Raw genomic sequence first — 8,222 nt, 5'->3', positions numbered from 1 at the left:
AGAAACACAGATACAAACATTGTTACCTGAGACAAGAAGACAGAGAAATATCAAGGACGTCCTTGGAGAAAGAGCTGGTGCAGAAGTAAAATAAATCAGCTTTTTTCTGAATTATTTCCTTTTTTGCACAAACTTTTATACCTGTAGGTGTGTTTTCCTCTTTAATGTATTCAAATAAGGCGTATCTCTACTTGACCAATTGGAAGGCATCTCTGGCCCTTTTTGAATTTAGAAAGTCCCTGAAATTTGTTCACAAGATCAAACACCTTTTGTTAAATAAGGTAGAAGCAGACTCTCCGAATTCATGGTGGTTTATGGCTTTTCACAGATCAGTGTGAAAAGCTAGAACTTCCTACTGATTGTTTCCCAGACAGACAAAGAGCAGATCAGAGATCTTAACAAACCATCTGATTTAACTACAAGTAAAATAAAGATCAATAGGCCAGAATATGTTATAAATTTTAAAACTATAATTAGGGTATTTCAATCAAGTCATGATAAATTCTAAAACTAATTTCTTTTAAATTTATTTTCTTAATGATAAGACCCCAGGGGTCTAAGCAGAAACTCTCCTGCAGATCTCTATTCAATACTTACCCAGCAATAGTTTTAGTTTCAAATCACTAACAGAAACCTGTTCAAAATTAAGAAATTTTTTCTAAAAGGTTTAAACTGTGTTAAATACTAAAAATAGTCATTTTTCCCTCAACAGTCCCCCTTTTAAAGTCTGAGATACAAAGACCTCACAAATAAATTGATAAAGCCTTCCAACAGAGGAACAAACAAAAAATATATTCAGTAGACTGAAATAACTAAAATACACTGCTCAGAAAAATAAAGGGAACACTTTAACATTTAAGAGAACACTGCAGTGTTCCCTTTATTTTTTTGAGCAGTATATTAGCCTTCTTATATAACAGTCCCCCTTTTCAACAGGACCCCTCAGCTCCACATCCCCCTCATCTGCAGCACCACAGTAAAGCATCTAATAGGGAGGCGGACCAGGTGGGCCTCTGCTACCCTTAGCAGTTTTATGCATCTCATATTAAACTCCTTATTCTTTACCTGTAGATGATAGATTTGTGCTGTTCAAGAATTTAATACTCACCTGAAGTATACCAAAAATTTGTAACAATCTCAATTGAAATGTAAAAATATCTATTAACCTTTCTAGACTGGGGGCGGGGGACTCGTTTAATAGACAGTATATTGCGAAAATAACTTGCTGGATATTGAAAGTTCAGGTTGTTATGGATACATGGGTAAGTATATCGTCTCACAGGACATTTAAAGAACTACTTACAATTTAAATAAGGAAGATTTATTTAGGCAGACGCTCAAAACTCCGGCGTAAAAGGGTTAAAATATGAAAATCCTATAACCCAATTATTTCAGAACAAGCAACACATTACAAATCATCACCCAAAAATGATAAAATGGAAAAATAACTGAGGTACACAAAACTTACTAAAGATGGCCACTAATCACAAAGTCAATAATGATCATAAAAATTATAATCCTTCAAAAGTATAAAAAGCAACACCAAAAGAAAAGCTGTGGAGGAAAAAGAAATTAGAACACATAAAAATCAATTACAAATGCTTTTTTTTTTTTTTTTTACAGAATTCAATAATAGTCTTAGAGTCCGTATCTTTTCTTCTTTGACATTCCTCAAAAACAAAAGGAATTCTTCGTCAAGAAATGATCCAAAAATACGCGCAAAAAGAAACAAAAGTTCATTAAGAGTTTGCAAAAAAGACGAAAATATGCAAAAGAGAGAACGTGTTAACGGTGATCCTCTTGTAACTTGATCCTTCGTGCAACCGTTTTCCTCATCGGGTTTAAACCTCAGGTTCCCACCTGAGTGTCCGTTGCTCACTGAAAATTTGATTTATTGTGCCAATATAACAGTGAGTTTAAGGAGAGGGTGCAATCTCCTTTTTCTCAATACAAGGACACCGGAAACAGGAGTATTATGCCTGTCCGGGCCTTTTAAGCCTCGAATTCCAGGAAATTGAAGTGGTCATGGCAGAAATTCCTGCTACACTCCTGCCTGGAACTGCTGATCCTCCTGGGTCCTGGGAAGTGCCTGCAGACGCTCCTCGTCTGAAGATTGAAGCTGCAGATCTTCTTGTACGTCTCGGAGCGCGTCGTTGCTCCTCAGCTGTTGTGCAGTGACTCCAATGGAACCAGGTGTCTCCTTTCCCTTGCAGACGGACAGCGTGAGACGTCCTTTCCACGAGTTGGTATGGTCTGGTGAAGCGAGGTTCAGACCATTGTCTTTTGATGACCTTTAGCCTCACCCAGTTGATTCCTGGGACCGGTCTTGAGCCTGGACGGTCCTATGACGTCTGGTATTTTGCAAACTGTGTTGCCAGAACCTGTGACTCACTAAAGACATAATTATGAAATAAATGTGCAGGTTCACCTGTCCATTCTGGAATCCGAGTGCAGGTCCCGGAGACATCCTTCTCGTGTGGAGCTCATATGTTGATTTGTTAATGGACATTCAAACAAACATCAAACAGTAAGCAATGCTTTTACCCAATTTAAATTTAGACTGCACAGTTTATAGCCAATTTTGTTTTGTTTACTCTCTCAACCTTGCCTTGTGATTGGGGTTAATATACTGTACCGAATAAATGGGTCAATCCGAGCATCTGTTCCACATTCTGCAGATTTTGATTCCTAAAGGAGTACAATTTACTCACCTGATCTTCGTCGGAAATCCATAGCGTGGAACATAATGATTGATCAAGCAAAATATGAAAGCTTTGCTGTCTTCTTTTGCGCTGGCCACGCCTCCAGGTATCTTGAGTATTGCATCCAGAGGGATTAATACCTACCAGCGTCAGCATATCTATCCTTTAACCATGTCTTTGAGAAAAGATGCCACCTGTGCTCCAGGTTTTCATCACCTGTGAAATCCTTTCATGCCAAGTCCATAGACTTCTTGAAGAACCTGGAGTCTCATATCCGGAGAAAGAATCACCTTACCRTTCAGTCCTTGTCAGAGTCGGTCATTAACTGACTCCTTATTGCTCATCAGACAGCTCCAGTGGTGACACTCCCTTTTTGTGTTAAAAGATCTTGTACAGATGGTTCTATTCCACCTACTTCAGTTCTAATACTTAACTTTTAAAGGAATGACAAGTATCAAACAGTCAAACAGCTTCTACCAATTTCCATTTCAGTTTCATATTTTATGCGTTTTTTAAGAACCCTGCATTTGTTGTCTTCTGTGTTTTTGACTAAAGTCCCAGTTAACGTTTAAATGACGTTAAACTAAAGTCCTAAAAGGGCTGCAGGTTTTAATGTTTTTATCTTTTTTTTCTTTACAAAATCTCTCTCTCTCTCACTGTTTACTCAATGTCACATGCTGTTTTATTTCAATTATGTAAAGCACTTTGAAATGCCCTGCTACTGAAATGTGCCACACAAACAAAATTYAATTTATGGATTGGTTCTGTTCCTGAAACTCACTACCTAAATCTTATAGTACTGCATATGCTGCTTTTATTTCATATTTACAACAAGAACTGTCTGTGTACAGACTTCTCAAATCTTTCACTTGTAGCACTCAGATGTGCTCTCCTCCTGTTTCTGAGGCAGAACTGCGTGTACTGTCAGTTCAGCCACAGAAACATCCAAACTAAATTGCAAATCGCAACAAGGTAGAGCCAATCGTTATCAGGATAATCTAGGAGCATAAGTCCTACCATTCCTAGTCATACAAAGAAAGTGCAATATGTCCATCACGGTCATATCCCGGGTGATTCAAACTCACAGCTCTGTGACTTGGGGACATCTAAATGATTTGAAACAATAAAAACAATATCAAAACTAAAAGAAGCTCTGTTCCTGGAGACTGACAGCTCAGATGTACACAGTGTATAACACTCACTAACTGAATGTGATAACAAGTATGTGCGGCCTTAATCCAAGAACACAGTGTAAGTGCATTTAACAAAATGTTATTCCTTTCTTACCTGAATAAAAGCTTGACCTCTAATAAGTAACACTGCACTAGCTGCTGCTGTCCCCTCCACTGCAGCAGGCTTATGGAAACCGCCAAATGTTAGGACCCAGTTAAAAATCAAAAGCGACAGGTGTGATGTCAGTGTACCCCAAGTCAGTGGGACGTGTGGCCCAGAACACTGTATTTCATCTGTTTCGTGGATTGGGAGAAGAAAAAGCGAGGAGGAGGAATATACCGTCAGTCTAAAATCTACAGGGAGCATGAAATTACACATCCCAATATCCAAAACTATGAGCCAGAGTGCAGAGCCAAAAAATCATATGGCACTGTCACTTCGAACATGCTTTTGAGTCAAACTCATGCACCAGCAACAGATACTTAGCCACAAAAATGCAAAACATGTTCCAGGCACTACCTACTAAAGTTACATCAAACTACTCCTGGAACCATTCTGTCCAATTAAATCATTAAAACAGGGTGGCATGGGAAAAGGTCAAAAATCAACCCAGAGAATATAAGTGTTCGGATCTAGGGTTTCCAAAGTGAGAAGCAGGACCAAAGCTTGGTGTGTTCATTCGTGTCCAGCTGTCAGCCAGGTGCTCCACAATCCAAAAGACATGTCCCTGACACTGGAATATATACAAAGGTTAGTATATTTTTGTGGATATTTTGAATTATTTGGCCTGAGCAATAATAATTCTRATTCATTCTGTGCTTTTGAACCACAGTTCAGAAGCATTGTCTTATTTTCWTTGTTTTTCAGTCAATCTTTTTTTCCCTTTTTTACACTTTTATCAAGTAACTTCAGTGATTGTTATGGGTTTGCCTCCATTAAAAGAAGTGTGCCAACAATTTTGTTGTTGTTTCAGTGATTGTTCATTTAAATTATTCATAGTTDAGGATTGTCAAGGAGTTATTTGCAACTGTTGAGACAGTCCAGCTGCATGACACAGGTGATCAGCTGCAATAATGTAATTTGGACGCATCTGTCTGTATGTTAAACTCAAGTATCCCCTTTTCTTTTTCAGAGTCTTTCTGGGCTTAAACCCCAAACGAGGGTCGAAGGCTGAGATGAAGGGGAAGAAGCATCATCACATTCCACCCCGACTGCTCAAGTTTGTAAATGAACTGTATGACTTTGACAGTCCATGGAAAATTTGATTCTTGTAAAAGGTGATGCTTCATAATGTTCTCTGTTCTGTTGACAGCAGTTCAGAAAATAGTAGTTGGATGTTGGTCCTTGTTTACACCTGTGATTTTAATCTTGTAATGCAAATTGCAAGATTTAAATTGTATTTTTTATGTTAGTGTTGGATTGTGTTAATTAAATTAAACTTAACAAAATTATTAAATTAACTTGAAACTCTGGACTCAAGAATGAACTTTACATTGACCTTAARAACTTTAAAAATATGTTTGACTGAATATATAATCGAAAATGCTATTTAATTATATTGTAATGATGTGTTGATATGGTATTGAAAAACCTTGAACTGCAAAATAAAATTTGCAAATTGATTGTTTATGGTTTTATTTTTAACCCATCTGCATGAGCTATTTTAACACTAATTTTATGGTCTAATGTCCTTTTGAATAAGTTTAGTTTTGCTTAAATTTATGCTTATTTAAAATGTAATGCTTTATATTTACTACTTAGTCGATGGCTAACAGACTCGATTGTTTTGGATGTCAAAATTAAAAGTTTTTAAGTAACAGAAATGCTTGTGCATATACTGCAGATTTACTGTAAAAATACAGAAAATTTCCATTATGGATTAACAGAAGTGCTGGTAAATTTAACATAAAAAATGCTGTTAAATTACGGAAAGCTTGTGCCCAGAATTTCCGTAAAAAAACAGTAAAATGTACTGGCAGAAAATTACCAGTACATTTTACTGTTTTTTTACGGAATTTTTTTTTACTGTGTATGTCTAAGCGAGACTTTAGCTGTGGGGGGGCCCTTGTCAGCCAGGGACCTTGGAATTGTCCTAACTTTTCCCCTCATTGCTGGGTTTCAGACTCGTGACCCAAAATGACACACAAAATTCAGATGGAGGGCCGGAAGTCGATTTCTCTGGTTCAAAACAAAGCAAAATTGATCACAATGAGTACGCTGATGCCCCAAATAGGCTGGAACAGACGAGGCATCTAGAAAAAAATATGTGTATATTTAGGATATGATCCGTATTATCTTGGTAAAAAAGACATGTCTTATTATCTTGAGGATTTATCAGGTGTTGAGGCGATCCACATAACTAACTATTTGGAGCTGCAGACCTCATATTCTATGATGAGTCAGAAAGCTTTCAAAAGCCTGGAGAATAATAATTATTTAGTTTCAAGTTGGGTAAAGCATTTAGGGTAATAAAGAAGCATAAGTGGCTGTCAACTTGTTTCTGCCGGGTGAGTAGTGAATTGCGCTATGTTGACGAAAATAAATATTCTTAGTGTTTAATACAGTTAAATCTTACGACATGTGAAAATAGTGGATTAAGCAAGATTTTGTCCTTTGGATAAAATCTTAGAGGGCCTGCAGAAAATTATTCCAGACATTGGTTTTGTTACTCCACGTCTGCAAAGTGAGAGAAAGCGACCTAGCGATGCATTAAATAAATGAAGTGCAGCGCAGGGCCGGCCCAAGGCATAAGCAAACTAAGCAGCCGCTTAGGCTGCTCAGAGGAGTAGATTTTTTTTAGTATAGTTTTCTATGTCATTATAATAACAAAAACACACAATTTCACCATGAAGTGATTTCTTTTTACAATAATATATATTTGATAATGTATGCAGCCACCAGGGACTCCCCTGGTGGCTGCGGTAGGTCACGCATGCTTCACTGTTAACATGAGCTGCTGGTGTAATGTGCAGAGCATCCAAATGTTTGGTTTAATCCAGTGTTTCTCAACCTGTTTCAGGCCAGCGCCCCCCAAGCCTTTATCCAGGTCCCTCACCGCCCCCCACCAAAGAATTTGCAGGTCTACTGGTCAGTGACCATTATTTTATCATTAATATTACTATCACTATTGTAGATGTTTTGATTTTTATGCTTGTTTCGGTATTTATCAAAAATAATTTCCCAGAGAACAAAAAAGTCATGGGAATAGAAATTATTTTCACAGGCAATGAACAAAACAATGAACAAAAAAATGCAATGAACATTCAACTTAAAATTGGTAGGCCTAACAGCAGCCAATCAGAGTGGAAAAAATATTCTTATCTTGCGCCATTTTCTAGTTGTTAAATGTTGCACAAAATGAGCAGATAAAAGATGTTCAACATGTCAGTTTAAACTTTGATCTATTTGCAAAACGACTGAGCTCTGCAACATTAAAACATGGATAGAACTGTAACTACATTAATCATAACTCTTCTTCTCTTCAGTGTTTCTGTGAGTTTCTGGTGGTGCAGCTCTGTGCTGCCTTCAGGAGAATGGGACATCAGAGTATCATCCATGAAATTTCACTCACATGGCATTTATTGTGCAAACCAGAGCTTTCAGTGGAAAAACAAAAGTTGGTACCGGTCCACATTTTCAGGGTAGAAAGACTCACCTGGTATAAATAAAATTTTTAGCTATTGGCGTTATGCTTAAGAAAAATGTATTTAATCAAAAAAGCCTGACCAGCTGATTTAGATTTCCTCACCTGTGAAATCTGAAGCCCTTATTACCATTATCTATGGTTGAATTAACTGCTAAACATTGTGTCCGTTTTTCTGATTCTTTGCGTGATTGTAGTAGTTTCCTGACTACCGATATTCCTGACTCAATGGACAGCAATGGCACATGTGTGACTTACGATAAATCACGTAATGTCCAGTCCATTCATTTTCTTTACACTCTTGTCCCTTAGTGGGATCGGGAGGGTTGCTGGTGCCAGGTCGCCAGTCTGTCAAAGGGCAACACAGAGACACACAGGACAAACATCCATGCACACACACACTCACACCTAGGGACAATTTGGAGAGGCCAATTAACCTGACAGTCATGTTTTTGGACTGTGGGAGGAAACCAGAGTAACCGGAGAAAACACACGCATGCACAGGGGCCGGGAATCGAACCCAGAACCTTCTTGGTGCAAGACAACAGCTCTACCAACTGCGCCACTGTCCAGTCCAGTAATGTATATATCCATCAATGCTGCTGGCGCTCTGTCCTTCTCTCGTACTTCCCGCTACTTAGCAGTGGGTGTAAGGTTACATTGTGTTGCATTCAATGTTGTCGGAAAAAAGAGTTTCATGCGCT

General features: G+C 38.0%; 1 protein-coding gene and 1 long non-coding RNA gene across 4 annotated transcripts in view; both read left to right on the top strand.

Annotated features, from left to right (window-relative positions):
• The window catches only part of LOC103463029 (voltage-dependent T-type calcium channel subunit alpha-1H-like), a 246,303-nt gene that overhangs the window by 38,806 nt on the left and 199,275 nt on the right, over positions 1–8,222 (top strand). The gene's annotated exons all lie outside the window — the stretch shown is intronic.
• LOC103463023 (uncharacterized) lies at positions 3,321–5,498 on the top strand. Its single transcript, XR_533445.2, has 2 exons — positions 3,321–4,625; positions 5,008–5,498. It is a non-coding gene; the product is annotated as an uncharacterized LOC103463023 (long non-coding RNA).

This window comes from Poecilia reticulata, linkage group LG1 (genome assembly GCF_000633615.1).
Source record: "Poecilia reticulata strain Guanapo linkage group LG1, Guppy_female_1.0+MT, whole genome shotgun sequence".
Lineage (NCBI taxonomy): Eukaryota > Metazoa > Chordata > Actinopteri > Cyprinodontiformes > Poeciliidae > Poecilia > Poecilia reticulata.
This window is presented reverse-complemented; position numbering and strand designations above follow the sequence as displayed.